A 19003-nucleotide genomic window follows, 5' to 3' on the forward strand; every position below is an offset into this window, starting at 1 on the left:
AATCTTGGCAATCCATTTTCCTCTCTTGCCTTCACTGTCAACTTGTATGAGAATATATTTCATAACAATTATAGGGACATAAGAAATTATATTAGATTGCAGTACATAAATCCAAAAATCCTTCAGAGCCTTGACTAAGGCATAAGCCTATTTTTCTAAAATATTTTATTTTTTCTCAACATCTCGCAACACCTGACTGAAAAATGCAATTGGTTGCTCCTGCCCTTCACTAGTTTTCTGCAATAAAACAATGACCACTGTGTTAGGAGAGGCAAAAGAAAAAATGAGGAATGACCTCTGATAATTTGGACTAGCTAAGACCAGGGCTTCTGTAAATGTCTTCTTTTATTCTAGAGAATGACTCCTGGGCTTCTATAGTCCACTTGACTTCCCTATCCTCTTCAACATTTCTGTAATTCCTTTGATAATTTTAGGATATTTTGGTATAAATATTTTTAGAAAATTTATCCTGCCTAGGAAAACCTAAATTTCTTTTCTATTCCTTGGTAATGGAATATTATTGATATCCTGCACTCGTTTGGGATCAATATTCACTCCTTCCTTTTCCACAATGTGGCCTAATAACTTCCCTTCACTTAAAGAAAACTGTGATTTATAGGGGTTTAAAGATATACCACCCCTCCTGCATTTTGCAAAAGTGAGCTGCTAGTGTTTAATGTGTCCTTCATCTATTTTTGAGAAAATAGTGATGTCATCCACGTAAATCACAAAAAATTTATCCCATTCTCCAACAAATGTTATATCCATTTCTCTTTGGAAAATAGCTCCAACATTTATGAGGTTGTTGTACTAGCTGCAAAACCCTCCAAAATTTTGGCCTATGCTTAATTTAGATCCTTCCTTTGTCTTGTACATTGTTGTCGCAAACACTAAGACTCATTTCATGTATCTTTTTGGAGTGTTTTGGTCCCATTTGTTACTTAGGAAAAATGTCGTCTTTTCGCATGTGGGCTATCACATCAAGTGTAAACTATCGTTTTGGTGGTTTCAAGGGTCCATATTTGTGTTTATGAGTGTTCCTAACCATATAAATAGATGTCATGCTCATTCACAAAGTTTTGAACACTGTCACACAAGTTTCGTCACGGTTGTCGTAAAGCATATCTATGGTGTCACACTTGTCGTAATTGGTCATAAAGTAGTCACACGTAAGGAAATGTATTTTTTATGTCTCATGGGTGATCTATGGTGTTGATTCGTCAAGTATTCTAAGTGTTAGATTGCAGTCAAAGATTTATCACTTCACACATCAGTCTCACTAGTCTAACAATTAACCATTTCTGAAGAGAATTCCTGACCCAACACCTTGACCTCACCCCACCTACCTAGACTACATGTTGCATATTTCCAGTCCTCTATCTATGATATTGACATTTGGTTCTGACCAATGCATAGTTCTTACCTCCCAGGACTACTGCACTACGCAATGCCTGATCCCAAGAGCCAACCTTCACCTCCATAATTACGCAATCCTCTTAGAAAACCTGGCCTTAACTATGCATTGCGCGAGTGCAAGTCCCAAACTCTCTCCTTGAGCTAATTAATTGCACAATCATGCAGTGGAACAACCTCAATTTCATCTTAGAACTAAGCAGAATTCTCCCATAGTGTCCATCCCTTTAATGTGTCCCACTAGTTGCCAAAACTGCATAGCTCTGTCCCTCAACCCAGCCTGAACTGTGCATTACGTGGTTTTAGGAATGAAGCCTCAGCCCTGGGTGTTAGAACTATGTAATGCATAGTCATTGGGCTCCCATTTCCACCCTGCTATTGGTTCTTGATTAATCCATAATTCAAAATGCATCATCTTAGGCTAGGAGGTTTTTCAGGTTTATACTGTCTTGTCACGAGTGAATCGTAGATACATGTATGTTATGATACAATGGAGGGATGATGAAGAATGGGATGAAGGAGGAGTACATTCAAAAGACATTCATGTAGCTAAGAATTCAATTTGATCTACCAAGGCAAAGCAAAGGGAAACCAACTCACAACCACAACTCAAGGCTTGAGATCATTGAATATTCTTATCACCAAGACATGAGGAGGTGGAATACAAGAGAATTCTCAAGAAAACATCATTTACAGCAGCAGCAATGGATTGATATTGTCACATCATTCAATCAGTTCATATCATTAGTGCCATGCCATGTCTTGTCATGAGTTGTCGTATGCCACATCATCATTGTGGACCATGTATATTGTATTCATTATAAAGTGGAAGTCCAAAGGACACATATGCAATATGGAGAGTCATGTAAGCTGAAAAGACATAGGAAGTCAAACAATAATGAGGGTAGTCAAAGAATCAAAACGAGGGGAAGCATCACCCCTTGGTTATATATACTCCCTCATTGTATGAGCAACATAATTTTCACCTTGTCTCATCCCACAAGGCATTAGAGAGATAAGCTAGTTTTTTGAGGAGCAAGGAGTGGCTCCAATATTCCACTGTTGGAGCTACTGATGTACATTGTAAACATGTGTTTTGGAAATTTTACTTAATGGCATAATCTTTTAAGGCTAGTATGTTCTTCATGCATGGATTAGGAATGTTTGTAAGACTATTCTGTGAAAGTTTGTATTTCATGTTTGCTTTCACATGTGCTAAGATAGTTGAAATATTTAAGTTATTTTAGTACTTGAATTATTGAGAATGTGCTATAATGGATTTTTATTATTGTCCCATCCATGTGGACTATTCTACAAGATATTAGATAGATATTTCTTCATTTGTTGGTTGTAATTACTGGTGCATCCTCTGTGGAGCATTCTACTAGATGTTAGACAGATCCTTCTGATTCATGTGTGTCTCTTCTTTTGTGGTACTACTACCTCTCACTTAAAGGCTCAATTTTCTCCCCTCTTTGTAGTAGGAAAACCTTGACACATTTACAACTGAACACTCACCAGGCACACCTCCTCGCTTTTTGCAGACACCATTGCATCTCTCTCTCATGATGATAGTTATATCCAAGGGATATCTCTAAGATATATGGCAACTGAGCTAATAATTCAGATGGGGATCCTACAATGAATGGTGTGAGGTCTAATTGGGACTTCACATAAGGGATACCCCTTGGTTGATGGATTTACAACGCCATCAACATTGGTGCTAGAAGGAGGGAGAGATAACTATCTGAGCCCGTTGAATCTGGTTTGCACCTCTTATCTAAATTGGTTCATACATTAATCTTACTCCTGAGCTGTTTCTCCAATTTTTCCCTTTATAAATTTTCAATCCATAATGAGCCTCTCGATCACTTGTCAGAGTTAAAGTTTTATGGTGAGGATGGAACACCCATAACTGAGCACATATTTAATTTCCTTAAATTTTGTGCATCTTACAAAATTGATGATGACAAATTTTCGTGCGTGATTTTATTCCTCACCCTGGAAGGTCATGTTAATCGATGGTGCCATACCTTGCCACCTGCTTCCATCCATTCCCTTAATCAGTTCCTCAGGGAGCTCCATCAAGCCTTTGACATTTATAATTACCAAGAGTGTTTGTAAAAGAATCAATCTCTTAAGAATGAAGCCTAATGAATCAATTGAGGATTTGTAGAAATTTGAATAATATAACACTTATTCACAGAGATTATCCTGATTATAAACTATTTGTGGAATGAATGCATAATACATAACCTCCTCTACCATTGATCATCAATTTGTGGAATTAAAAAAAACAATCGCATGTGCACATTGAAACATCAATCACACATATCAACATGGTATGTAATGGGGAAAGCATACAGCTGAAAACCTCCAACTATTTGTATATTATAATGATAGAGAACATGTAACAATACATGTAACAATACTCCTCACAAGTACTCAGTACTATCTCCACATGCTACACACAAAACTAGCTCAGATCTGAACAAGTCACGGGTTCAAATCTCCTCCACTGTTTTCCTGCCTCTACTGCGCAATCCAAGTTGAGAATAGATCAGATCCAAATTCGAATTCCCTTTGGCTTGTACTACGCAATCCTCATCGGCAATCTCAATCAATGATTGTGCAAATCTCATGCACAGCTATAGTCACAACTGATAGTAGTGTCACCCTTTCACCCACCTCTAACACTTGTCTCCATTGAACTGTCCATGCAATGAATTAACTGATGTATTCTTTAGTTGATTTATGAGTTAATTAATAATTAATTCACATCACTCATCACTAGTGTATTTGGCAGTTAGACTAAATACAACTAGTTCAATTGAAGTCAAACTGAACATAACTCCATCAACTCCTCACTGAACTCCACCAAACTCAATCACTTGAGTTCTAACTGAAGTCCATCATGCAATAGCTCAACTAACCCATAGGAAAAGCGTATTTCCTTCTGGAAGTTGCATGTGCCAGATCCGTAGCTCAAACTGAAGTGCTGCAAGAGGATAAGATAATGTTTATAGTCCAAATATTATTAAGAGCTAATAATATTCGTCTGTTCTATTTTTTGACTAGCAGTCTAAAAATAAACTCCGCCCATATGTCTAAAAATAGAAGTCCATCTATTTTAACCAACATGACCAATCATCCATAAATAGCATCCTGTAACTCATAGACCATGATCCATATGTCTAAAATAGACATAGCCTAAAAATAGACTTTGCGCCAAAAATAGCCAGCGGGCCCACTTAATGAAGGTTACCTCTTTTCACTAAGCTCCATCATCTTGTTGCATTTTCAACACTCCCTCTCAACAAGATATGGATTATCTGCAACCCCTATCCTACCTATGCGGTATTCGAATTTTCTCCTGGTGAGCGCCTTCATCAAGATATCAACATCCTGATCCTCCGTGGGAATGTATGAAAGTAACATGATTCTCCGCTGCACACAATCTCTGATATGATGGTACCTGATGTCGATGTGCTTGGATCTATCGTGAAATACTGGATTAGTTGAGAGTTTAATGGAACTCTGGTTATCACAATAAATCACAGTAGGCTCCAAGTGTGACTTGAACAACCCGACCAGGATCTTCCTCATCCATATAGCCTCGCATGCAGCCAAACTTGCTGCCATATACTCGGCCTCTGCTGAAATGAGTGCCATGGATCTCTGCTTCCTACTGTACCAAGAAACTGCTATCGACCCGATACTGAATATCCCTCCAGATGCTCTCTTTCTATCCGTTGGGCTCCCTACCTAATCTGCATCCATGAAGCCACATAGCTTCACCTCGTCCTCTTGTCTCTACCACAATCGATATCCCGATGTGCCTTTGAGATAACACAATACATGCTTGCCTGCCTTCCAGAAGAGCTTGGTTAGCTTAACCATAGCTTGTGAAAGCTAGTTAACAGCATAGCAAATATTGGGTCATGTATTGACCAGATACATAAGTAACCCCACCAATTGTCGATAAACAGTGCAATCCACTACCTCCGCTGAAGTAGCATCCTCCTTCCTCCAACCTCCAGGAAGAGGAGTATCAATAGGCTTGCAGCCATGCATGTTGAACTTCTCCAGTATCTCTTGGGCATACTTACCCTGAGAAACAAATAGTCCATCACTGCGCTGCCAAATTTCCAGTCCCAGGAAATAATGAAGGAGGCCCAAGTCCTTCATCTCAAACTCTCTAGAAAGATCCTCCTTGCATGAAAGTATCAAGAGCTCATCTCCCATCAAAATCAAATCATCTACATAAAGTACAATGATCAACAACTTACCCTCCACCACAATCTGGTATAGGTTAGGATCCACCTCACTCTTGGAGAATCCAAGTCCGGTGAAATAACTGTCTATCTGTGTGTACCAAGCACGAGGTGCTTGTTTCAACCCATACAGCGCTCTCTTGAGCCTACACACATGCGACTCACTACTAAAAATCTCAAAACCTTTGGGCTACTCTATGTACACCTTCTCCTCAATGACTCTGTTGAGGAACACAGTCTTCACATCCATCTGATGGATGTGCCACCCCATCTGCGCTGAGAGAGCAAGAATCGTTCGTATGGAAGAATACCTTGCGATGGGTGCAAAGGTCTCCTCATAATCGATCCCCTCTATCTGTGAGAAGCCTCAGGCAACAAATCTTGCCTTGTACTTCTCCACACTCCCGTCAGCTCCCTACTTCACTTTGTAGATCCATCTCAAACCCACCACTGATTTCCCCTCTGGTCTTGGAACAATCTCCCATGCATTGTTTCTGACAATCGAATCATACTCTTCCACCATGGCATCTACCCATGCGGGATCCGCCACAACTTCCTCGAAAGAGGATGGCTCAGTCACGACACATTTTCTCACAAGAGCCATGTATCCAGTGTACCGATCAGGTGACTGTCTCTGTTTGCACTATGTTGTAGGTGGTCCTACAACCTTCTCTGCATCTTGAGCCAGTCGCTCAGCTTCTGTAGTGCGCTTTCACCCTTTGATGGTTGGCGCTGCATGAGTGGTCTCTTCCACTCCATGAACTTCATCTTGTGGCTGATCCACATCATGAAGCTCATCCTTAGGAACTAATAGCTACTCATCTGCATGCAAGTGTGGCTCCCTCTCAAGCAAACACTTCATGGCTTTCTCCTCCTAAAATTTGATATCCCGTCGCACAACAGTCTTGCAACTGTTTGGAAAATACACACAATAGTTGTGGGGCGTATCAGTGTACCCCAAAAATATCCCAACCTCTGCGGTCGGCTCCAGCTTCTTCCTGGCATCCTTCGTCACATGCATGTAAACAGGAGAACCAAAAATCTTCAAATGGGAAATATCAGGCCTCTTACTAGAATAAGCCTCCTCGTGTGTACTCATGCCAAGTATCTTGTGAGGACAATGGTTCTGCACATATACTGCAGTATTGCATGCCTTTGCCCACAAGTGAAGGGGTAGGCCGTGATCATGCAACATCGCCTATGCAACACCCACAATCATTCTGTTCTTCCGCTCAGCAACCCCGTTCTGCTGTGGGTTATGGGGAGCTATGAGCTCTCTTCGAGTCCCTTCTATGCTGCAGAAGTCCTTGAACTCACCAGAGATGAATTCACCACCTTTGTCACTCCTAAGAGCCTTCACCTTCTTCCCCGATTCCTTCTTGACCAATGCTTTGAACTCATAGAACTTTGAGTATGTCTCGCTCTTCTTCTGCATGAAGAAGATCTAGCACTTTCGAGAGAAATCATCAACAAAGATCACATAGTACTTGTGCTTTGCTGTCAAAGCTATTGAGAAAGGTCCACACACGTCTGTGTGAATTCTCTCAAGGATCGTTGTGGTGCGACTATCCTTCTCCTGAAAGGTGGCTTTCACAAATTTTCCAAAGTACACCCCTTGCACTGATCTGACTGCACAAGAATGCCTTTAGGAAGCCCAGTAGAAATCTGCTGCAGTATCTTCAAGGCTCCATGGTGAAGGTGGCCCAATCTCTGGTGCCACAGCTCGCCATCATCCCGGCTCACCAATCCTTCTACCTTGCATGCCATTGCTGTGCAGACATCTATATGCAATTGATAAAGGTTCTTGACTCGAACCCCTATCTTCTGGGTTTCTCCAGTTGTCTTACTGTGCAGGAAAGCATTTCCCTTGTTGAAGACAACATCATATCCCTTGTCTTCTAACATCGCCACAGAGATAAGATTCTTCTTCAATCCTGGAACATGCATCAATTCCTTCAATACGAAGGGTTTACCAGACTCCTTCTCAAAGGAAATGGTACCGATACCGGTCGCACTGTATCTACCATCATCGCCCATCTCAATGTGCACTCCAAGATCTTTCTCATCCAGATCAGAAAACAAATCTTGATCTCATGTCATGTGAAAAGACGCACCACTGTCCAAGAACCATACTGATCCCATCACACTTGATACCAAGCATGCGATCAGCAAAAAATCCAGCTCAAACTGCGAGGCTAAGGCCTCTCCCGCTGCAGATCGAGCAACTTGCTTATTTTTATTCTTTTGCGGACAATTTGTGGCATAATTCCCGTGCTGGTGACAGTGAAAGCACTTCACCTTGGACATGTCCTGCTTCTTTCCTTTCGCACCAGAATGAGAAGCTTTCTTGTTCTTCCCCTTCTTTTCTTTGGCAGCCAAAGCACAATTTTCTTCATCAGATGCCTTTGATGAAGATCCGTCCCTGGTATTCCGCCTGATCTCCTCTTGCACAAGATCAGACCAAAGTCTCTCCCATCCTGGCAATTTCACCCGACCATTGATAGAGTCCTGATAGGAATTCAACTCTTCGGAAGACCAAGGAGAGCCAAGCTCACCAAGTCCTCATCATCGACAGTCACCCCCACACTTCCTAGCTCATCCCGACATTGGGTGAACTTTGTGAGATACTTGGGCATAATGTCTCCTTTCTCACACTTAATGTTTCTGATTTTATCCTTGATAACTTCCTCTGGTCGCTCTTGCTTTGGAATAAATCTGTCAACGCTTTCCACATCAAGTATGGAGAAGCCTTTCCATGCAGGCTAGATACAATGTGATCCTTCATGCCCTCCAACAGAATCCTTCAACACTTTGCTGTCTTCTTTTTCCAAGCCTCAACTTGAGCAGCATCAGTAGGCTTTGGGACCTTAGCATCTATGAACTCCTTCAACCCATTGTCATCTAACACTACCTCCATCCTGTCTTTCCATGTAATATAATTAGAGCTGCCTTCAAGGGAATACTCCAATCGCAATCTGTTGAAAGACATTTCAACTTCGACACCAAGAAAACACTACTGCAATTTTGAATTCCACCAGCTCAAAAACTCAACCACTTTTGATCTGAAATTCGTGAGAAAAAAGTATTTCTTGTACAGAGATTGACTGTATGGGCATTTACCGAATATCTCACCTTCCAAAATAAGGATGAATCCAAAGGCTACCTGGCTCGATTACAGACTCTGCTTGAAGAAATAAATGTAATCACTTTCTGAATAATAGATCTGATGATCAACTTCGCTCTGATACCATGTATAAATTTGAATAATATAACACTTATCACAGAGATTATCCTAATTATACACTATTTGTGGAATGCATGCATAATAGATAACCTCCTCTACCATTGATCATCAATTTGCGGAATTAAAAAAAACAATCGCATGCGCACATTGAAACGTCACACATATCAACATAGTATGTAATGGGGAAAACATACAGCTGAAAACCCCCAACTATCTGTATATTATAATGATAGAGAACATGTAACAATACATAGTACAATACTCCTCACAAGTACTTAGTACTATCTCCACATGCTACACACAAAACTAGCTCAGATCTGAACAAGTCACGGGTTCAAATCTCCTCCACTGTTTTCCTGCCTCTACTATGCAATCCAAGTTGAGAATAGATCAGATCCAAATTCGAATTCCCTTTGGCTTGTACTACGCAATCCTCATTGGAAATCTCAATCAATGATTGTGCAAATCTCATGCACAACTATAGTCACAACTGATAGTAGTGTCACCATTTCACCCACCTCTAACACTTGTCTCCACTGAACTGTCCATGCACTGAGTTAACTGATGTATTCTTTAGTTGATTTATGAGTTAATAATTAGTGAATTAATTAATAATTAATTCACATCACTCATCTCTAGTGTATTTGGTAGTTAGACTAAATACAACTAGTTCAACTAAGTCAAACTGAACATAACTCCATCAACTCCTCAATCAACTCCACCAAACTCAATCACTTGAGTTCTAACTGAAGTCCATCATGCAATAGCTCAACTAACCCATAGGAAAAGGTATTTCCTTCTGGCAGTTGCATGTGCCACATCCATAGCTCGAACTGAAGTGCTACAAGAGGATAAGATAATGTTTATAGTCCAAATATTATTAAGAGAATAATATTTGACTGTTCTATTTTTTGACTGGCAGTCTAAAAATAGACTCCGCCCATATGTCTAAAAATAGAAGTCCATCTATTTTTACCAACATGACAAATTATCCATAAATAGCATCCTGCAACTCATAGACCATGATCCATATGTCTAAAATAGACAGCCTAAAAATAGACTTTGTGCCAAAAGTAGCCCGCGGGCCCACTTAATGAAGGAGACTTCTTTTCACTAAGCTCCATCATCTTGTTGCATTTTCAACAGGATTTTTATGATCAATTCCTTCACCATTGTTGTGAAATTTATTAGGAAGACATGAATTAGGATTTCTTGAAACAAGAGTTTGAGTGCTTGGTTCTTATCTCTTTACATGATGAACCTAAACCCCCTAATTTCTCTACTCTGCTATCTCTTGTGAATCACGAGACAACTCTAATTTTAGAGGAGGAATATATTAATCCTTTTGTGCCTTGTCCTCCTCCTTTTCTAGTATCGATGTGGGTGCCTCAGTGTGATAGCAATAAATTTAAAAAATCCGTAAATCAAATTCCTAATCCAATTTCTCATTCTTCTTCTATTCATGATTTAGGTTCAATGGAGGAAATTCCAGAATGGTTCATGAATTCTTTGGTGAATACTAACTCCTCCATTCCCCAAGGTGGTCTCACTATTCATAACTTTATTCAAAATTCTTATTATCTTCTCTCATCTACATGCCTTGAATCTTTATACTATGATCCACCCAATCAATCTTCTCGACCAGATGGTCTTTCACACTCTCTTGTTTTTCGTGTTGTTGGTTCAAATTGCGATAAGGTACAAGGCATTCACTTTACATAGGCAGAGGAGTAGGAAGGTGAAGATGATATCAATCTTTCTTATTTTTGTCAAGATCCTTTATGTCAAGATTATGCACTTCCATCCTTGGGTGATTGTCAATCTTCCAATCTCAGTACTGAATCAAATGCAATCAATTCTTTCAATCAATTTGCAGCCTCGGGAAACAACCATTCCAATGATGATGATTTATTGATGCATGCAATCAAGAATGCCCAGGTACATTAACTAATTTTTGGTTTCTCATGAATATTTTACTTTGGATCTAGAATCTAATTCAGTTAAAGAATATGTGCTTACCAAAACTTTCTCTTCATCTCACTATCCCTCATGCTCTACCGTCTATGATACATCTAATTGCGATGATGTTACTCCATGTTCTTCAAGTCCATCATCCAATGATTTAACTTCTCAATTGGCACAATTTGGTGAAATTATCCATGATGCAAATGAAAGAAATGAAATCTTTGAGTACTCTTCCTAGCCTTCATCATCCCTTCACTTGCATGAAGACAACTCTTCAAATCAGCTTGCTCATGAAAATTCCTCGATTCCTTTATCTTTGAATTCATGATTAGAAGAACCTTTCAACTTGAGTAATTTGGTTATTAAAATTGAAGAATCTGGTCAAACTAATGACAAATATTGTTTCCATCCAATGAGAAGCGGGCTTATTGAAACTAGTGATAGTAGCTACCGTCACACCATGCATAATCGAGTACAATCTTCAAAATGTAATTTTGCAATTTTGGAAAGTTTCGGGACTTGCCAGAGAGATGAGGGACTTCAACCTTTGTTGTTGGTTATGTCAGGAGCCTGTGACTCTAGTAAGCCCCCCGAACTAAATCAGATCTTGTTTCTCCTGCACAATCCTTCTCTTTGCACAGTTTCACTCAATGAAGAATTCTTCTTGAGAGATGCCTCGTACCTCAGATATGATCTTTCAAATTTCCAAGATTTTACTTCTAACTAGATTCATGAATCTTTTTTAGTTCATTCATCTTCATGCAAATCTCTCCCAACAAACTCAAGTTTAGAATGTGTATATCTCATAGTGTCATGGAATTGAAAAGTTGATCATTCCAAAGGCCATATTTGGTTGAAGGAATCAAACCTATAGATTCATTTCATTATGAGTGATGAGCCTTCATATTGCAACAAGAATGCTGCAACTCCCAAGGCTACCAACTTTTAATTATCAACTCGAGGTTCGTACAAAATTAAGAGGTACCAAAATATATGTGCAACATACAATGTGTCCTTCATTTTCTGTCATGATGTAATGGAGTGCATGTACTGAAATCAAACCCTAAAATAATTGCAGAAAATGAACTGAAATGGAAACCCTGACCTATTGCAAGAAATAAAGTACAAGGAAAGAAACATATTCTAATTGCATAAAGATCATGAACTAAATGTAAAAGAAACATAAATTAACCCTATTTATCACTTGTGATAATTTAAACTAACTGAGCATCGAATTTGATCTAGATAATGCTAATTGTTGTGTGCATGAATAAATATAAAATAACTTTTTCCTTTTTATCTTTTTGCTTGGAAAATGTAAATGCTAATATTGCTTGGTTCTTTGGCAAGGGAGACAGGTGTGGAGGAAAAGGAGTACAATGGCTCAGATGGCTTGGAGGGAAATTAGGGGCCTAATCCTGGTTTCTAGCGATGATTTTTCTCAATTCGGGCTCAAAACAGGCCACTACAAGTTTTCCTACAAGATGTTTATAGCAAGTACTAGTTCCTACAGGATGTCTTTAGGATCCCCTATTTTATTACAAAAAATAGGTTGAAAGTGTAGGAAGTGATCTAGAAGGTGGAATGGAGCTTGGGAAAGGTGGATACTGGAATAATAAGGCATGGAGGTGGTGCACACTACCTAGAACTCAAGCAAGGGCTTCAAGATGGGTAGATATTCTCATTGGAAATGTCAAATTTTTCTTATAAAACAACAATTAAGATTAAGACTTTAGTGGATTTTGGCAACATGGGTGGATGAGGCTTGGATGAGGTGAATGAGGTGAGGTCTCCCTGTAACAACACACATTACTGTCTACATATATCCACACATTTATCTATACATGGGAAAGATTTATTAAATAACGGAAAATTACTAGTATAAAAATCAGAAATTTGAGAACTAGTGAGCTAGTAAATCTATCAAATGCCTAACCTAATCAAGTGAAAATACAATGGGGTAGATTTTGTTATTAAATAGACCTTTGTTTTTATCTAATTCAAGTGGAACCAACCTCATTGAATCTCACTAGCATGCTCTAAAAAAAAAGAAGAAATTTACTGTTCTTCACTACAAAGGAGTTCTAGAAATCTAGATTTGGGAATAAGAAGACTAATCCAAGTAGCTCAATGATTACTATGACCTTCCAAATATTTTCCAAGGATGAAATGATTCTTTTGATCCTGTAAAAGAACCTACATAAACCATTTAACCCAATCCTACAACAAGAAATCATTAATACTAAATGAAAAAATAGAAAGAAACAAGAACAAGAGATGCATGTGAATAAGAAGTGAAAAGAATAAAAATAAATGATAAAAAATGGCTCTAAGGCTCATGGGATGGTCAAGCCCAAAGAAACTCAGAGACCTATGGATCAAAACAAGATTTAGAAGCTGAACATGACACCAATCTTCATTATTTTCATCAATACAATTACATCCCTGCAAGGAAATACAATTAAGCTGCAAAAATATGAGTTCTCTCCACAACAAGACTGATAAAAATCTATCTATAGGAAAATTCAACTTGGTACTTATAAAAAAATATTAGGAATCATTTCCTAGGAAAGGAGGAAATTTTCCCCACCAAAATCCCTTGATTAGTGGATATGGTTCCCAATACTAGGAATCTGCATTAAATAACAGGGAACACATTCCTAGATTTTTCAATCATTGGAGTTCCACAATCTGTGGCATAATTCCATAATATCTTGTTGATTTATTATTTAATATTGATCCTCTTGTAGTAGGGAATAAGTCCCTAAATTGTCTCCTCCAAATCTTCATAATTTTCCCAATATTCTCATAGTATTCCACAAAAATAAATAATATTAGGCACAAATATGCAATTATTCATAAACCTTCCTAATGAACATATTAAAGTTAAAAATACATTATATAATGCAAAAATAGAGTTTTAATTTGTTGAAGGATAGTCAGATGGGCCTTAATTTATGTTTAATTTAGATGCATGGGCCTTAATTTATGTCTAATTTAGAGGCCCATCATACCCCCTCCTGAAAGTGTTGCTCATCCTCTGAGCAACATAGTACCTCATTGTGCATCATACATGGCCCTGGTGGCCTCTCTCTTGTACATTAAGAATCTTGGCTATAAGTTCTGCAAGGACAAGACCAAAAAATATTTGTGCAAAGAAAATTCATTGTTTCTTGAGACCATTAGCTTGCCTTCTTCTTTTCTTTTGTGGCCTAGATGATTGCCTAATGGCTGTGGAGTTTTCTATTTTGATTAGGTCTCTCTTAGGCACTGCCTTTTTTTTTGTTTTTAGAACAATTTGTTCCTTTCTTCCTTCTTGTAGCATCGTTATCCCTTCTTGTAGTAGTCATTCCTTCTTCCTTCAGAGTCTTTTAACTGTATGGGAGTGATGAGAAATGATGTAGGTTTGTGAAAATGGAGAGGATGCTCTATTTGTTTTTTTCAAGAATTTTTTAGGGTGAGACAAAGTGTAGGGTTTTTTCTTGAAATTATGAAATGGGATGGATGAATGATGGATAGATAGTGAATAGATAGTGAATATGAAGTGAATGGAGGGCTTGGAGTGTTGTGGTGACTTGGCCTTTGCAAAAATTTCTTCTTTTAACTGCTGTCCTCATTCCTTGAAATCATCACCCTTCATAATTTTGACTTTTCAACATTGCATGAGTCAAGGAGTGAGATGAAATTAACTAGTTGAAGGTGGTTGAGACTACTGACCCATCCTTAGCTTATAAAACCTCATCTCTCATGCATTGACAACAAATTTTTAACTATAATATGCTCAAGAGAAGAGGTCAATAATATTGCATACCTATACCTACCTGATGGTTGTTGGAGAGACATGTATGTTGCTTCTGAGTTGATGTTGTTGTGCTAATAATGACTCAGGTACATCTTCTTGACTCCTTTTTTCTTTTTTGTTGATCTTATTTTGCTTATGGGTTGTCTTCTTGTTGATGTGCAGGTGTTGGGGGACCTATATCAACCTTCCCTAAATAATACTTGAAATTTTGACCCATTTCTCCATCATATTGCCTCTCGTAGATTCTTCTCAGCCTTCATGTAGAGATCCAGTAGTAATTCAGAACTTCCTGTAGAGATCCTGTAGTAATTCAAGGCAACTTCTTATAGTATACTTGTTTTGTCCATATCCCCCATATGGTAGAATGGATTGACCTGAAATTTTCGGAGCATGTTTCCATCATCATCATGTCTCCATAAACAAATCTTGGTCAATGGATGCACGAATATCAAGAAAAACAAAAAATGTTTGAGGATGATGGAGGTTGATTTCTTGGAAGCTGTGCACTGGAATTTACTAAAATTTCTTGGGCTTGTTACCATCATCCATATGCATTTTCCCATGAAACAACTTGTTTAATGGATGCACGATATTGAGAAAAATAAAAAATGGTTGTAGATAATGGAGGTCGATTTCTTGGAAACTGTGTGCTAGAATTTGTTGAAATTGCTTGAACATGTTACCATCATCCATATGCATCTCCCCATGAAATAGCTTGGCGAATGGATGCATGGTTTCCAAGTTATGGAAAAATAATTTTCTTCTCTATGTATTTTTGTTTCCTGTAGTAAAACAGAGCATTCTTGTAGGTTTTCTAGGACAACAAGCAAATTGAATGGGAAAAACTTGAGAATGATGGGTGGAAGGTGGAAATAGATGAGGGTGATAGATTTTTATGGCCTTGGCCTTGTTGGAGCATTTGAGCAAAGGAGGAGAAAGTCAAAATTTGAGTTCTTTTGACTAGGCTTGACCAATTTTTTTTCTTTTGGTACCAACTTGTTTTTGTTGCTTGCAAATGTTAGAGAGTACATGCATTCATTAGAGAGACACATGGAGCAAATATTTCTTTTTTCTTCTAGTCTTACTAGCCACCTCAAGGAGGTTTTCAACTAGTAGGTTTTCTTGGGCACCTGATAGCAGGTTTTCACCTAGGATCTTTTCTTTTTTTCTCTTTTTTCTTTTTTTCCAACCCCTTGACCACCTCATGGAGGTTTTAAATCAATGAGCCAATATGGGGCGCCTCAAAGGAGGTTTTCACATGAGTTTTTTATTTTTTCTCTTATTTTTCAATTTATTTTTTTTCTACCCTACCCTACTTGAAAAACAAAATCACTTTCAAATATAGGAATACTTCCAATGGAGCCATGTGCACATCAAGATGATAAAAAAAACTGATGTGTAGGCTTGAAATGTATGCTTTGACATGTACCCGAATTTTAGTGATCAAATTCTTTGACTTTGATGATATCAAGCACGATTGACGAAGAGAGTATTGTTGCACCTTGTTGATTTTCTGGAACCAAACCTCAATATAACTTTGATTCCCTTGGTTTTCTTGTTGATTTGGATCATCTTGGATGTCTTGTTCTTCCATGAAATTCAAATCTTCCCCTTTTTGGTAATGTTTCTCTTGAATACATGGATGAATTGATGGTAACCATGAGGAAGCTCTCTCAATCTCTGATTTTGATGTCTTCTCTTCATCAAGTGCAACCCATGTTTCTTTGATCTTCTCTTTTGAATCTTATTTTTCTGCATGTTACCTTTCAATGGCATCAAGAGAATCACTTTTTTGTAATTTTTTTCCTGAGTTGAGATGAATACCATTGATATCAAGAGGAGATATTTGGAATTGTTGTACCTCAGCATTGTAAGTTGGCTGAGCTACTTCAATGTGTGGGTTTGGAAATGGTGGTACAGGTAGTTGATTGGGAGTGGATATTTGAGATGGATGTGGTTGGGGTTGTGGTGAAGGTGAAGGTGAATGGTAGGGATAACATGGAGTTGGGTATGGAGGATACTGAGGAAAATATTGAGGATATTGTGGATGACTCCCATAAGTTCCTTTCCAACCTTGTTGCCAAAATTGGTTTTTGGGTTGAGATGGCCAATGTTGCCAAGGAAAGGGTGTGTTCCAATTACTTTGAGGTGGTTATGCATAACCTTGTGTTGTTGGGAAAAGTATCCAATTCAGAATGCCCCTATCCCACTCTAAGGTGTGATAGTGCCTTAGCAACAAACGAGGTAAACTAATTGAGTATTCTTCTTTATGAAATGTAAATGAGGAAGAAGGATCTAACTAACCTGTGTCTTCCGCTAGTTTGTCGATCCAAATCACTCCTCTCTTTAGTAGCTCCCAGCTTCTTGCTCCTTCACTGGCCCAGCTTCACCGAATTCCTGCAAGATCACAAGAGAGAGAAACTACACAAAGATACAGATATACATTCATAAAAAGCTCAAGATCAGATTAAGCTAAACATGTAAGCATAACAAAACATCATTGGTACACAACATGTAGGAGAAACTCAAATAGTTTATTGATAAAGTAAGAAAGTCCAAGAGGAGATACAACCAAGTGAGTTCCGATCCAGCATCTACCTCCCAGCAAAGGAATCCCTTCCTCTCCTCCAACAAAGTATAAATCACCCAATGTACTAATCTCAATCTCAAACCAACAGCAATTCTCTGCAAAGTACAAAATTCCAGCCTCCTGAACCTTTGGGTGAGAGATCCATATATAGATGTAAGCAGAGAGGATGAGTCAGCTTATGTTTTGACTTGTGGCTTCTCTCTGTCAGTTCTTGCTTCCACTTGGAGGTTGAGAACCTCTTACTCATCACTAGTCGAATTCATTGAGGCAAGTGTCATTGGAGAAGATTCTGGAAGCTTCTAGGGTCTTTCCACCTCGTTGAATGAGCTTGCCATTTGTCATTTCCCGCTCAGCGCACCCTGGTAGTGCTTCCACCTGCATTGCAGTGCACCTAGCCAGTGTAGTCTCTGCATTTCAACGCAGGCAGCTAGTGGAGCCTCTAAATTGATCCTGAATTGACTGTTTCTGAGTGGTTTTTGGTGGAGAACTTCTGGGAGAAGCTGTCATTGGTTGACCTTGTTCCTTTAGGAGCTGTAACAACATCTTTAGGGACTTTGGATCCCTTGAATTATGGACATTTCATGCTTATAGCTGTAAGGCACAAAAATGTCTATAACAGTTGCCCCCTAAAGTATGAGGTTGTTTATCGGGTGAAATGATTTATTAGGAGGATCCGAAGTTCATTCAATGCTGGGAGGAGACCTGTAATAAGATACAATAAAATACATTATTTTTCATACTGTTTTCATGATCTAGCTGAGGCGGGCATTCCCATGCTCAGCTTTATAAATTCATTTTTATGTACATAAGACAGACAATTGTCTGATGATAGACTGATGATCCTGCTGAAATCATCATCCTTTGGTAGGATGATTGTCTGTGCTGCAATGCTGTACATGTCAATGTCTTTATTTTTCCTGAATATATATCGCAGCCCGGATGGATGAAACTAGATCCGGGGTCTTCAAACTCATTCGATCTTCACTCTAAGTACAAGTCGATCCATGTGAGAAATGTTCTGAAGTCAAACATGGAAATACATCGCTTGATTACCAGTCAATGAGGTAAACCGTTAACAAGCGCGAGAGGAATCACCGATAATGATAATGACCCTCAAGGTACTGCAGTACAATTCACGTGGTGTGAATAAAGGACTTGGCGTCGAACACCACGCAAAATATTTCGGTCGAAGGTCATTGATGTATACCTGTCGCCGGAAGTGAGAAACTTGCCATTGAGGCATGCAAGCTTCAAAGTACTGAAGGGGGTTGTTCCTAGATCAACTTCTTGGATAATGAGCTGATGTCGACAAGAAGCGATCCGTCAAAGGAGGGCCTTGATGTATCCCACATCAGTGAAACGGAACGGAGCAAATGATTTTGATGGAGGTGAAAACGATCTGATGATATATGGTTCAGGGTGGCGGTCATGAAAGAATGAAGGATAATGTATGGTAGTGGATGGGACACGGTTGACTTCTCTGGATGACTTCTCTTGAACATATCGGCGACACTTATGTGATGGATTGACAGCATTTACCCCAAAGGTGGATGTTATGGCGAGACCATGGCGATGTGACCGGTGAATGAAACAACCCAACCCGACTCAGGCACGGAGTGGAAGTGTCATGTTCAAGAGCGACTTGCTACCAATAAAGTTCTTTGAGTTTCTTCCCAATTTTTCCCCAGTCATTGCTGACCAGTACCTCTTTATTT

This window comes from Pinus tabuliformis, chromosome 8 (assembly GCF_031772625.1).
Source record: "Pinus tabuliformis cultivar Carrire ecotype Pingquan chromosome 8, CPIR1, whole genome shotgun sequence".
NCBI classification, from domain to species: domain Eukaryota; kingdom Viridiplantae; phylum Streptophyta; class Pinopsida; order Pinales; family Pinaceae; genus Pinus; species Pinus tabuliformis.